Genomic DNA, 14,954 nt, shown 5'->3' on the forward strand with positions numbered 1-14,954 from the left:
AGGGAGGGGGCCTGGGGAAGCAAGTGCCAAACCGCTCAGGAATCAGGAGTGTTCCCTAGGCTAACGGAGAGAGCAAGAACACCCTCGAGGGTGGGCAGGGCTCCAGACTGCCTCTGGCTTCACCTCCAGCCTGCCACAGACCTGGGGGTTCCCAGACACGGTCAGCCACCTGCCCAGATCTCTGCTGGCTCTGAGGTCCCTGGGAGAGTGCTGCTTTCTGGAGTCAGGAAGACTGAATTCAGGAGCTCCTGTCTCATCCCCTGGATGCATGATCCATAGCAAGTTACTTCACCTCTCTAAGTCTCTGTTTGCCTATCTGTAATGCGGAGGTGAAAGTATTTCTTACTCCCAAGCCTGATATTCAACTAGGTGTGTGCAAGTTATTGTGTGCATGCTAAGTTGCTTCAGTCATGTCTGACTCTTTGCGACCCAATGGACTGTAGCCTGCCAGGCTCCCCTGTCCATGGGATTCTCCAGGCAAGAATACTGGAGTGGGCTGCCATGCCCTCTTCCAGGGAATCTTCCCGATTCAGGGGTCGAACCCACATCTCTTATGTCTCCTGCACTGGCTCTCAGGTTCTTTACCACTAGCGCCACCTGGGAAGCCCACGCAAGTTATTAAAATATTGAAATGTCTGGTTAAGAACAGTGGTTCTCAAAGTGTGATTTCTAGACCAACAACATTGTCATCACCTGGGAATGTGTTAGAAAAACACATTCTTGGGGGTCTGCCCTAGACCTACTGAATCAGAAACTCCAGGGATACAGGCCCCGTAACTGATGTTTTAACAGACCTACCAGGAGATTCTAAAGTGGGCTAAAATACAGAGTATACTCTGTATACCCTGCTCTAAAAATCCTGTCTATTCATCTCTCCTCACCCTTTGGCAATCACTGATCTTTTCACTGTCTCATAGTTTTCCTTTCCCACGATATAGTATGTGTTAGTCACTCAGTTGTGTCTGACTCTTTGCGACCCCATGGACTGTAGCCCACCAGGCTCCTCTGTCCATGGGATTCTCCAGGCAAGTATACTGGAGTGGGTTGCCATTCCCTTCTCCAGGGGATATTCCTGACCTAGGGACTGAACCCAGGTCTCCTTCATTGCAAGTAGATTCTCTACCATCTGAGCCACAGGGAAGCTCGTGATACCGTATAATCAGAATCACATAATATTTAGCCTTTTCGGTCTGGCTTCTTTCACTTGGTGATACGCATTTCCGTTTTCTCCATGTCGTTTCATAACTTGGTAGCTCATTTTCTTTTTTGTGCTGAATAATATTCCACTGTCTGGCTATAGCACAGTTTATCCAGTCACCTACTGAAGGGCATCCTGGTTGCCTCCAGATTTTTGGCAGCTATGAATAAAGCTGCCATAAACATCCACGTGCAGGTTTTTGTGTGAATATAGGTTTTCAACAACTCTGGGAGCATGATTGCTGGATCATATGGTGAGAGAGTGTATTTAGCTTGATAAGAAACTGCCAACTTATTGTCCAAAGTGCTTATACCATTTTGCATCCCCACCAGTAATGAATGAGAGTTCCTATTGCACCAAATCCTCACCAGCATTTGGCATTGTCAGTGTTTTGGATTTGGGCCATTTTCATACGTGTGTAATAGTATCTCATTGTTGTTTAAATTTGCATTTCCCTGATGATGTATGAGGTAGTGCATATTTACATATGCTTCTTTGCCTTTTATATCTTCGTTGGTAAGGTGTCTGTTCAAGGTTTCTCCTTTTTTTAATCAGGTTGTTCATTTTCTGCTTGTTGAGTTTTAAGAGTTCCTGGACTATTTTAAGTAGTTCTTTATCAGATGTGTCCTTTGCAAACATTTTTCTTTCAGTCCGTGGCTTCTCTTCCCATTCTCTTGAGGTAAGTTGACATTTTTTATTTTGTTTTGCTTTAGTAACTAAGCAATAAAGGGTAAAAGTAATAAAAATTTAGGAAAAGGTGAGTGTGACAAGAACTCTCAAACACCACCCAGTAAGAGTTCTGAGGCCCAAGGAGATAGGCCAAATGACTCTAAGAAGTCCCCTGGCTCCAGTACCTTATTTCCACTCATCTCCAAGATAAAGCTCTGTCCTTAGATAAGCAACTCTCCAGCCAAGCTTCCCGAGAACAATTTTCTGCTTCAGTAGACAAATCGTCAGTGTTTCTTAACCCTTTGGGAACCACTGACCTCTTTGAGAATCTGATGAAAGCTTCAGGCCTCTCCCCAAGAAAACGCACACACACACACACATGCACACACATTACATGCCATTTCAGGTGTTCACAGGCTTCCCAAATCCCATGCAACATTCAGTGACCCCAGATTAGGAGGCCCTGCTGGAGATGTGGGAGAGAAGGACTTGAGTGGCCTGTAGTCAACCTTTCAGGGCACCAAGGGGCAGAGTACAAGCCATTTCCTTTTCAAGACAAAACCCAAACTCACAGTCCCTATCTTCCCAGTTCTCTACACTCTTCCCTTGCCTGTGTTTTGCTATGTTGACATTTGGGGAGAAAATGAAGACGAATCAATGGCCAGAGCCTGGTGCGGTCATCCAGCCCTGGTCACATTGACCTCCTGCAACCTTGAACCAGACTGAATGAGCTGCTCATGCCCTCACCACCCCTAATGGCAGCTACCCTCCAGCTGCAGCAAAGTCACCCCATGGTGATGACTCCCCTCCACCCCAGAAGGCCTTCTAGAGGCCCAGCTGGTGGTCCAGCTGCATGGGTCCTTTGGTGTAGAAAGGAGGAGAGCAGGAAGTGGGGGGGGGGCAAGTAAGGCACCAGGGGTGCAACAAATGTGACGGGACGCTAACTCTCAGGGCCCTGCAAAGAAGCTCATGGGAAGTATGTGGTCAGTGTACTTCCCTGGATGTGGATACAGCTGGCTGCATAAACTTCGGCTCAATTGAAATGAACTGGTTTGTAGCAATCACAGCCACCTCAGAGCAAAGCTCCTTGGCATCTTACCATCTGCAAGCCCACTTTTGATGACGTTTCAGAGTGAAGGAGGATTGGCTCTTATATGGGAAATGTAGCAAGGGCCTTTTTAACCCCTGACATGGGGCACTGGAGAAGCTTGGCACTGCAAGGAAAGTGTCTTTCTCCATGGCTCCACCTGGGGTGAGCATGAGCCTGCGTGCAGGATGGGGGCTCGCCTCTGTGAGAGCTGAGCCCCCTACTCACACAGGGGGCTTCCCCTGGTAAAAGGAATGGCAGCCCACTCCAGAACTCTTGCCTGGGAAATCCCATGGACAGAGGAGTCTAGCCGGCTACAGTCCATGGAGTCGCAGAGTCAGACATGACTGATGACTAACACACACACACACACACACACACACACACACACACACACACACACACACACAGGAGGCATCCTCTCAGGAGGGCTGTCCCAGTGCCATTCACACATGGCCTCCACAAGTTCACCCAAGTCCTTTCCCCCTGCAAACCCCAGTTCCTGGCTTTCTCCACCCGCCCCTCCCACAGATGGATTCTTTACCAGCTGAGACACCAGGGAAGCTCAAGAATACTGGAGTGTGTAACCTATCCCTTCTCTAGCGGATCTTCCTGACCCAGGAATGGAACCAGGGTCTCCTGCATTGCAGGCAGATTTTTTTACCAGCTGAGCTACCAGGGAAAACATTCAACACACCACGGCAAAAGTATATTCAGTCTGTCACCCAACATTCCATCTATTGCATCTCCAAGATGATCAGTCAAGATGATTTGGGATCACTCTGCTTCTAATTGTCCCACTGTTACTAGCGATCCTGGGCCCAGAGGAGACATATGGAGCACCTACTGGCAAGAGTCATAGCTGGTTACAGTTAAAGGAAATACATCTGTTCTCTGGGGCACACGCTGCAGGCAGCATGGGAGGTGGTGAGCTTTGCCTTGGCTGGAGAGGTTGCTCATTGATTCATCTAATCATTCAATATTTGTTAAGCACTCACTAAGTACCAGGCCCCAGGGTGGGCGCTGTGCTTATAGGGAGCCCCATTATGGATACAGTTCAAGCAAAATCATACATTGGACAACAATTAGACAAGAAAAAAAGCCATACTGAATGTAAGTTGATATAGCTACTATGGAGAACAGTATAGAGATTCCTTAAAAAATTAGGAATGGAAATAACACATGACCCAACAATCCCACTACTGGGCATATGCCCAGAATATGAGCCATACGCCTGAGGAAACCATAATTGAAAAAGACTCATGTACCCCAATATTCATTGCAGCACTTTTTACAATAGCTAGGACACGGAAGCAACCTAGATGTCCATCGACAAATGAATGGATACAGAAATTGTGGTACATATATACAATGGAATGTTACTCAGCTATAAAAAAGAATGCATTTAAGTCAGCGTAATGAGGTGGATGAACCTAGAGCCTATTATACAGAGTGAAGTAAGTCAGAAAGAGAAAGACAAATATTGTATATTAACGCATATGTATGGAATCTAGAAGGATGGCACTGATGAACTCATTTGCAGGGTAGTAGTGGAGATGCAGATACAGAGAACAAACTTGTGGACACTTGTGGGGAAGGAGGGGGCGGCATGGAAACATATACATTACCATATGCAAACTAGATAGAGTGGGAATTTGCTGTGTGCCAGAGGGAGCTCAGCCCAGTGCTCCATGACAACCTAGAGCGGTGGGGTAGAGAGAGAGATGGGAGGGGGTTTCCAGAAGGAGGGGACATATGTATAACTGTGACTGACTGATCTTCATGTTTGGCAGAGACCAACACAATATTGTAAAGCAATTATCCTCCAATTCAGTTCACTTCAGTCACTCAGTTGTGTCCAGCTCTTTGCGACCCCATGGATTGCAGCACGCCAGGCTTCCCTGTCCATCATCAACTTCTGGAGCCAACTCAAACTCATGTCCATCGCATCAGTGATGCCATCCAACCATCTCATCCTCTGTCATCCCCTTCTCCTCCTGCCTTCAATCTTTCCCAGGATCAGGGTCTTTTCCAATGGGTCAGGTGGCCAAAGTATTGGCGTTTCAGCTTCAGCATCGGTCTTTTCAGTGAATATTCAGGACTGACTTCCTTTAGGATGGGCTGGTTGGATCTCCTTGCAGTCCAAGGGACTCTCAAGAGTCTTCTCCAACACCAAAATTCAAAAGCATTAGTTCTTCAGCATTCAACTTTCTTCATAGTCCAAATCTCACATCCATACATGACTACTGAAAAAATCATAGCTTTGACTAGACAGACCTTTGTTGGTAAAGTAATGTTTCTGCTTTTTAATATGCTGTCTAGGTTGGTCATAGCTTTTCTTCCAAGGAGCAAGTGTCTTTTAATTTCATGGCTGCACTCACCATCTGCAGTGATTTTGGAGCCCCAAAAAATAAAGTCTGACACTGTTTCCACTGTTTCCCCATCTATTTGCCGTGAAGTGATGGGACCAGATGCCATGATCTTAGTTTTCTGAATGTTGAGTTTTAAGCCAACTTCTCAACTCTCCTCTTTCACTTTCATCAAGAGGCTTTTTAGTTCTTCTTCACTTTCTGCCGTAAGGGTAGTGTCATCTGTGTATCTAAGATTATTGATATTTCTCCTAGCAATCTTGATTACAGCTTGTGCTTCATCCAGCCTGGCATTTCACATGATGTACTCTGCATATAAATTAAATAAGCAGGGTGACAATATACAGCCTTGACATACTCCTTTCCCAATTTGAAACCAGTCTGTTGTTCTATGTCCAGTTCTAACTGTTGCTTCTTGACCTCCATACAGATTTCTCAGGAGGCAGGTCAGGTGGTCTGGTATTCCCATCTCTTTCAGAATTTTCCAGTTTGTTGTGATCCACACAGTCAAAGGCTTTGGCATAGTCAATAAAGCAGAAGTAAATGCTTTTCTGGAACTCTCTTGCTTTTTCAATGATCCAGCAGATGTTGGCAATTTGATCTTGGTTCCTCTGCCTTTTCTAAATCCAACTTGAACATCTGGAAGTTCACAGTTCACGAACTTTTGAAGCCTGGCCTGGATAATTTTAAGCATTACTTTTCTAGCGTCTGAGATGAGTGCAATGGTATGGTAGTTTGAGCATTCTTTGGCATTGCCTTTCTTTGGGATTGGAATGAAAACTGACCTTTTCCAGTCCTGTGGCCACTGCTGAGTTTTCCAATGCTGGCATATTAAGTGCAGCACTTTCACAGCATTATCTTTTAGGATTTGAAATAGCTCAACTGGAATTCCATCATCTCCACTAACTATGTTTATAGTGATGCTTCCTAAGGCCTACTTGACTTCATATTCCAGGATGTCTGGCTCTAGGTGAGTGATCACACCATTGTGGTTATCTGGGTTATGAAGATCTTTTTTCTATAGTTCTGTGTATCCTTGCCACCTCTTCTGATGCTATTAGGTCCGTATCCTCCAATTAAAACAAAACAAAACACCATATTGCACATTCAAATTCTAAGATGCTGTGCTTCAGTGTTCTCTAGGGTTTTGCTCCCTTACAAAGAAGTCCTCCATTTTTAGGTGGTACACAAGAGAGGATCAAATTTGAAGAGAGCTGCCACCCTACTTTTCTGCCTTCCAAGGCAAGCTTCCATCTTCTTCCAATTCTAGCCCATTGTACTGCCAAGTAGCTTGCTCAGCAAATAGCATCTGTATATATACTTATATAATCGACTTATATAATAAAATAATATATTTTATCAGCATACAATAAAATAATCAAATTATTTTATTCAGTTATGATTAAATAGGACCTAATGAAAAAATTAAGAAAAATTGCAGAGAAAGGAACACTTCCAAATTCATTCTCCAATGCCATCATCACTCTGATAACCAAAACTAGACAAAGACAAAAAAAAGAAAAATACAGGCCAATATCACTGATGAACAAAGATGCAAAAATCCTCAACAAAATTCTATCAAACCAAATTCAACAACACATCAAAAAGTTCATACACCATGATGAAGCTGGGTTTACTCCAGGGAATGCAAGGATTCTTCAATATATGCAAATCAATCAATGTGATACACCATATCAACAAACTGAAAGATAAAAACCATATGATAATCTCAATAGATGAAGAAAAAGCCTTTGACAAAATTCAGCACCCATTTATGATTAAAACTCTTCAAAAAATGGGCCTAGAAGTAACCTACCTCAACATAGTGAAGGCCATACATGATAAGCCCACAGCAAACATTATTCTCAGTGGTGAAAAACTGAAAGCATTCCCTCTAAGATCAGGAACAAGACAAGGGTGTCCACTCTCACCACTATTATTCAACATAGGTTTGAAATTCCTAGCTACAGCAATCAGAGAAGAAAAAGAAATGAAAGGAATCCAGATCAGAAAAGAACTCACTATTTGCAGATGACATGACACTATACCTGGAAAACCCTAAAGATACTATCAGAAAATTACTAGAGCTAATCAGTGAATTTATCAAAGTTGCAGGACACACTATCAATACACAGAAATCACATACATTCCTATATACTTACAGTGAAAAATCAGAAAGAGAAATTAAGGAATCAATCCCATTCACCATTGAGACAAAAACAATAAAATATCTAGGAATAAATCTACCTAAGGAGACGAAAGAACTGTATACAGAAAATTATAAGCTAGTTAAGCTTAAAAGCTTTTGCACAGCAAAGGAAACTATAAACAAGGTGAAAAGACAGCCCTCAAAATGGGAGAAAATAATAGCAAATGAAAAAACTGACAAAGGATTAATTTCCAAAATATAAAAGCAGCTCATACAAGTCAATACCAGAAAAACAAACAACCCAATCAAAAAGTGGGGAAAAGACCTAAAGAGACATTTCTCCAAAGAAGACATACAGATGGCTGCAATCTCAAAAATGATAGAATGATCTCTGTTCATTTCCAAGGCAAACCATTCAATATCACAGGAATCCAAGTCTATGCCCCAACCAGTAACGCTGAAGAAGCTGAAGTTGAACGGTTCTATGAAGACCTACAAGACCTTTTAGAACTAACACTCAAAAAGATGTCCTTTTCATTATAGGGGACTGCAATGCAAAAGTAGGAAGTCAAGAAACACCTGGAGTAACAGGCAAATTTGGCCTTGGAATGCGGAATGAAGCAGGGCAAAGACTAATAGAGTTTTGCCAAGAAAATGCACTGGTCATAGCAAACACCCTCTTCCAACAACACAAGAGAAGACTTTACACATGGACATCACCAGATGGTCAACACCGAAATCAGATTGATTACATTCTCTGCAGCCAAAGATGGAGAAGCTCTATACAGTCAACAAAAACAAGACCAGGAGCTGACTGTGGCTCAGATCATGAACTCCTTATTACCGAATTCAGACTTAAATTGAAGAAAGCAGGGAAAACCGCTAGACCATTCAGGTATGACCTAAATCAAATCCCTTACAGTGGAAGTGAGAAATAGATTTAAGGGCCTAGATATGATAGAGTGCCTGATGAACTATGAAGTGAGGTTCGTGACATTGTACAGGAGACAGGGATCAAGACCATCCCCATGGAAAAGAAATGCAAAAAAGCAAAATGGCTGTCTGGGGAGGCCTTACAAATAGCTATGAAAAGAAGAGAAGTGAAAAGCCAAGGAGAAAAGAAAAGATATAAGCATCTGAATGCAGAGTTCCAAAGAATAGCAAGGAGAGATAAGAAAGCCTTTCTCAGTGATCAATGCAAAGAAATAGAGGAAAACAACAGAATGGGAAAGACTAGAGATCTCTTCAAGAAAATTAGAGATATCAAGGGAACATTTCATGCAAAGATGGGCTCGATAAAGGACAGAAATGGTATGGACCTAACAGAAGCAGAAGATATTAAGAAGAGGTGGCAAGAATACATGGACGAACTCTACAAAAAAGATCTTCACGACCAAGATAATCATGATGGTGTGATCACTCATCTAGAGTCAGACATCCTGGAATGTGAAGTCAAGTGGGCCTTAGAAAGCATCACTATGAACAAAGCTAGTGGAGGTGATGGAATTCCAGTAGAGCTATTTCAAATCCTGAAAGATGATGCTGTGAAAGTGCTGCACTTAATATGCCAGCAAATTTGGAAAACTCAGCAGGGGCCACAGGACTGGAAAAGGTCAGTTTTCATTCCAATCCCAAAGAAAGGCAATACCAAAGAATGCTCAAACTACCACACAATTGCACTCATCTCACACGCTAGTAAAGTAATGCTCAAAATTCTCCAAGCCAGGCTTCAGCAATACATGAACCGTGAACTTCCTGATGTTCAAGCTGGTTTTAGAAAAGGCAGAGGAACCAGAGATCAAATTGCCAACATCTGCTGGATCATGGAAAAAGCAAGAGAGTTCCAGAAAAACATCTATTTCTGCTTTATTGACTATGCCAAAGCCTTTGACTGTGTGGATCACAAGAAACTGTTGAAAATTCTGAAAGAGATGGGAATCCCAGACCACCTGACCTGCCTCTTGAGAAATCTGTATGCAGGTCAGGAAGCAACAGTTTGAACTGGACATGGAACAACAGACTGGTTCCAAATAGGAAAAGGAGTAGGTCAAGGCTGTATATTGTCACCCTGCTTATTTAACTTATATGCAGAGTACATCATGAGAAACGCTGGACTGGAAGAAACACAAGCTGGAATCAAGATTGCCGGGAGAAATATCAATAACCTCAGATATGCAGATGGCACCACCCTTATGGCAGAAAGTGAAGAGGAACTCAAAAGCCTCTTGATGAAAGTGAAAGAGGAGAGTGAGAAAGTTGGCTTAAAGCTCAACATTCAGAAAACGAAGATCATAGCATCTGGTCCCATCACTTCATGGGAAATAGATGGAGAAACAGTGGAAACAGTGTCAGACTTTATTTTGGGGGGCTCCAAAATCACAGCAGATGGTGACTGTAGCCATGAAATTAAAAGACGCTTACTCCTTAGAAGAAAAGTTATGACCAACCTAGATAGTATATTCAAAAGCAGAGACATTACTTTGCAGACTAAGGTCCATCTAGTCAAGGCTATGGTTTTTCCTGTGGTCATGTATGGATGTGAGAGTTGGACTGTGAAGAAGGCTGAGCACTGAAGAATTGATGCTTTTGATGTGGTGTTGGAGAAGACTCTTGAGAGTCCCTTGGGCTGCAAGGAGATCCAACCAGTCCATTCTGAAGGAGATCAGTCCTGGGTGTTCATTGGAAGGACTGATGCTGAAGCTGAAACTCCAGTACTTTGGCCACCTCATGCGAAGAGTTGACTCATTAGAAAAGACTTTGATGCTGGGAGGAATTGGGGGCAGGAGGAGAAGGGGACGACAGAGGATGAGATGGCTGGATGGCATCACTGACTCGATGGACGTGAGTCTGAGTGAACTCCAGGAGATGGTGATGGACAGGGAGGCCTGGCGTGCTGCCATTCATGGGGTCGCAAAGAGTCGGACACAACTGAGCAACTGAACTGAACTGAACTGAACAAACACATGAAAAGATGCTCAACATTGCTCATTATTAGAGAAATGCAAATCAAAACTACAATGAGATATCACATCAGACTGGTCAGAATGGCCATCATCAAAAGGCTACAATAAATGCTAGACAGGGTGTGGAGAAAAGGTAACCCTCTTGCACTGTTGGTGGGAACGTAAATTGATACAGCCACTATGGAAGATGGTATGGAGATTACTTTAAAAACTAGGAATAAAGCCAATATATGACCCAGCAATCCCACTCCCAGGCACATACCCTGAGAAACCAAAACTGAAGAAGACAATGTATCCCAAATGTTCATTGCAGCACTATTTACAATAGCTAGAACATGGGAGCAACCTAGATGTCCTCAACAGATGAATGGCTAAAGAAGCTGTGGTATACATACACGATGGAATATTACTCAGCCATGAAAAGGAACACATTTGAGTCTGTTCCAATGAACCTAGATGCCTAGAGCCTCTTATACAGGGTGAAGTAAGTCAGAAAGAGCAAGATAAATATTGTATACTAATGCATATATATGAATCTAGAAGGATGGTATTGATGAATTTATTTGCAAGGCAGCAATGGAGAAACAAATAAAGAGAACAGACTTATGGACACAGAAAAGAGGGGAGGAGAGGGTGAGATGTATGGAGAGAGTAACATAGAAATTTCTATTACCATATGTAAAATAGATAGCCGATGGGAATATGCTAAATGACTCAGGAAACTCAAGCAGGGGCTCTATATCAAAGTAGAGGGGTAGGATGGGGAGAGAGACAGGAGGGAGGTTCAACGGGGAGGGGACATATGTATACCTATGGCTGATTCATGTGACGTTTGACAGAAAACAACAAAATTCTGTAATTATCTTTCAATTAAAAAATAAATAAACTTTTTAAAAAAGAAACTATTGACACAAGTGTCTTGAGGATGCAAAACCTGGAGTTGGCGTGGCCTTTGCTTAGACAAGTGAGACAGGTTAGAAAATATTTACACATCAGATACAAAATTTAGGTTAAATTCACACTTTTTCTGCATATTGTCATCACAAAGTTGAGTTTCCATTTAAGTCTGTTCATGAAAAAAGGCAAAGAACTTTCCTCTAAATATTGACTAGTTTAAGAATTCTAAAGACTTGTCACCATGAGCCCATTAATATTTGTTATAGGAGACAACATGTGTTGAAATGTTTGCTGTAGAAAATTGTTCACTTAAAGTAGCTAAGCTGTGTTTATCAAAGAAGGTTGAATTTTCTCACCAGCCTTGCTATAATTAATCCACCGACAATGACCTCACTGGTCTTGTTATAATTCAACCAGTGAAAAAGACTCGGCAGAGCCGCTTAAAATTAGGAACATGACTAAAGGCATTCCTTCCCTCCCCCCCAAAAAAAGGGTTATTTTGAAAGTAAAATAAATATGTGGTTCTAACAGATTAACTTCAAAATACCATGCAGAATCTCGATTTTCCACAACAGGGGAATTCTCTTATAAGGAGGCTTAATGAGACTCTACTCAAAGATTTTTCTCCCTCTCTAATACCAACACATGAGCACATCTTCAGGTCACCAGGGTATATTTCTAGAGGCCCAGCCCTTGCTCATGCCTCCTGCTTCACTCCAAGTCTGAGAAAAATGGAGAACATGCAACTTCTCCTCAAGCCACTAGCCAGAGTTCTCACTACCCTCCCTGGAGCTCAGCCCCTTGGAAAGGTGCTGGAAAGCCGGCAGGCAGGCTGCAGCATTGAGGAACTCCAGGGAAAATCCAGCCCAGAACCTCCTGAGCCAGAGGCCAGCAACCAGGGAAGCAATTTGCTTTTTAAGGCATTTTTCTCCCTCCTCATCAGGATCAGAAGAGTGATGCTGGCTGTTGCTGAAAGCTTTGGGGTTAGACACAAACAATAACAGAATGATGGTTGGAAAAGACAAATATAGCATTGTTATGCCAGGCATCTCTGGGGGGGAGCCGGCTAGATGGCCCCAGCAGAGCTGCCAGAAAACCACGTGATGGTATCCATCCAGGCCTCCCAGGCCAGCCTATCCACATGCACCCCAAGAAGTTCTGCTGAAGGCACAACGGAGACTCAAAATGAGGATGGGTTTTGAATGATCAGTTGCTCAACTGAAAGTAGTTAAGACTATTCTCGATTTCTGGGCAAGACTAAACTGAGAACCAGCTAGGTACCAGGAAGGCACCAGATCCTCATGGACTCTCAGATGCTGAAAGACATCAAGACACTCAGTGGGAGCACCCAGCTCCTGATGAACACCCCCAGGGGTAGGGGAAGCAACTTCTTCCTGCTCCCTTCTGCCTTCCCCTCCTTTCTATGTTTGACCTTTCCAGCTTCTCTTTTTCTTCCTCTCCTCCCACCCCTCCCCACCCTGCTCCCCAACACCCAGCCTGCTGCCTCTACCTATTGACCCAAGGTTTCACAAGTTCACAGAAGGAGTTCCTCACAAACTCAGGAGACAGACCTGCTAGTGAGAGGGGCCAACACCAAGAGGAGTCCCAGGACAGAGCCAGGGGGTCACTTTTCTTAGCCTGTCCTGAAAGGCAGGACTGTACCTCTACCGTGTTGGGAAAGCTATGAGGTACCATATCAAGAACACAGGCTTTAAGTCAGAGAGACTGAATTTGAGTACTTACAGCTGTGTGATCCTGGGCACTTCACTCCACTTCCTTGGACCTTAGTTACTTTATCTGTAAAAGTGGGAATAATAATAGCTATCCCAGAGTTGTCGTAAGCATTCAAAGACTTAACGTTGATAAAGTATCTTGCCCGTGACTCAATAAAGTGAGTCCCATCCCTCTTCCCACTCTCTCCTGTGAGCCAGGAGAGTGGCTTCCTGGTTATTCATGGCTTCCTTGGAGAAATAGTACAGGAGACTATGTCTGGGTCCATCCATGTTACACCCCACTCCCTGCCCAGATCAAGGGTAAGTCAGGCCTCTGCCGGGCCGGATCAGGAGGCTGTGGCTAAGGGTCAAGTGCAACCAGATGCTGAGAGCATCAGGTATGAAGGGAACAGCGTTCTGCATGGCTCGCACGGTCAGTAAGGTCTCCTGGAGCCTGTTAACAGCTGATTTCATTTCACCACCCTTTTAGCCCTCAAGCAGCTGATGTTCAGATAGCTGGCTCTAGGCCCACAGGACAGCCTCTGCGCTGGGTACCGCTGCCCAGAGTCTATCCTGAAATAGGCCTGCTCCTCCAGGCGTGAGAGTCAACTAGGGCTCCCCTTCCAGAAGAGGTCTGTCCCCTGGCACCCAGGCACGCACACCTCCATATAGTCAGACCACTGGATATTTTCCAAGGGTCTCCCCAGTCCCCCCTGTATCCTTGAGAAAATATAGGCTCTATATAGAGCCTGGAAAAATCTGTAACTGTGCACTCAAAAGATTTTCTAGAATAAAAGCCACAATAATAACCAGTAATGTTACAGCACTTTGAAGTTTCTTCAGAACTTTTGCCCATTTAAACCCTGTCAAAGAAGGCTAACTGCTGCAATGAATGATGCCAAAATTTCCACGGCTTAACATAATGAAATAATTTCTTGTTCTCATCACAGATCAATGCAAGTGGGCAGAAAGGAGAAAAATTCTATCCCACATAGACATTGGGGATCCAAGCTCCTTACATCCTGTGGCATTGCCACAGAATCTCCAAATCCTTCACTTTAGTGCTCAGACAGGGGAGGTTTCCATGGGCCAGGCCTGCAGGTGAGGGGCATCAGTTCCACCTACTGTCATTGGCCAGAACTTAGTCACACCGACCATCTAATTCCAAGGGAGGCTGGGTGCTTGGGGGGAAGGAGACAGGATTTGGTGAAGAGAACTGCACTTTCATTGCTGCAAAGCCACAAGACAAAGACCTTTTCCTCAGAGCATAAAATGAGGTTCGGAATGGTTGACACACTCAAATAAATGATGGTGGATGTATTACTGTCAGTAAATGTATAGAAGCAAGATTTGAATCCAAGTCTTCTAACTCTAGTTCATTCTTTATCTCATGGAGAATTTCTCCCTCCCCAGTTGCGGAGCAAGTTACTGCATCTTAAGAAACACCCAGGTCCTACACATGCCCCCTCCTCTTCTCCTTAATATTTGAGAAACCAGAGGGAAACATACTACGTACTTCCCAATCAATCCTTCCTCCTTCCACACCACAGAAGTGGGACTGAGCCCTCCTCTAGGGGCTCATCCATGAAAATAAAGACACCTTGGCACACCTATATCTTTGGTCCTGAGTAAGGAAACATGGGAGCTTTCCAGATGGCTCAGTGGTAAAGAATTTACCTGCCAACGAAGGAGTCGCAGGTTCGATCCCAGGGTCAGGAAGATCCCTTGGAGGAGGAAATGGTAACCCACTCCAGAATTCTTTAGTGAAAAATTCCCTGGCCAGAGGAGCCTGGTGGGCTACAGTCCACAGGATTGCGAAGAGTCAAACACAAGTGAGCATCAGAGCACACACGCACACACACACACAAGGAAACACAGTCCTTGACTTGGAGGAGTTCACAGTCTAATGA

At 43.8% G+C, this 14,954-nt stretch overlaps 1 long non-coding RNA gene across 1 annotated transcript in view; it reads right to left on the bottom strand.

Moving 5' to 3' along the window:
- Positions 1–14,954, bottom strand: part of LOC121817627 (uncharacterized) — a 186,070-nt gene that overhangs the window by 110,501 nt on the left and 60,615 nt on the right. The window contains exon 6 of the long non-coding RNA XR_009599911.1: positions 13,076–13,129. This is a non-coding gene — a long non-coding RNA (uncharacterized LOC121817627). The remainder of the gene's footprint in view (positions 1–13,075; positions 13,130–14,954) is intronic.

Source organism: Ovis aries, chromosome 1 (genome assembly GCF_016772045.2).
Source record: "Ovis aries strain OAR_USU_Benz2616 breed Rambouillet chromosome 1, ARS-UI_Ramb_v3.0, whole genome shotgun sequence".
In the NCBI taxonomy this organism is placed as follows: Eukaryota; Metazoa; Chordata; class Mammalia; order Artiodactyla; family Bovidae; genus Ovis; species Ovis aries.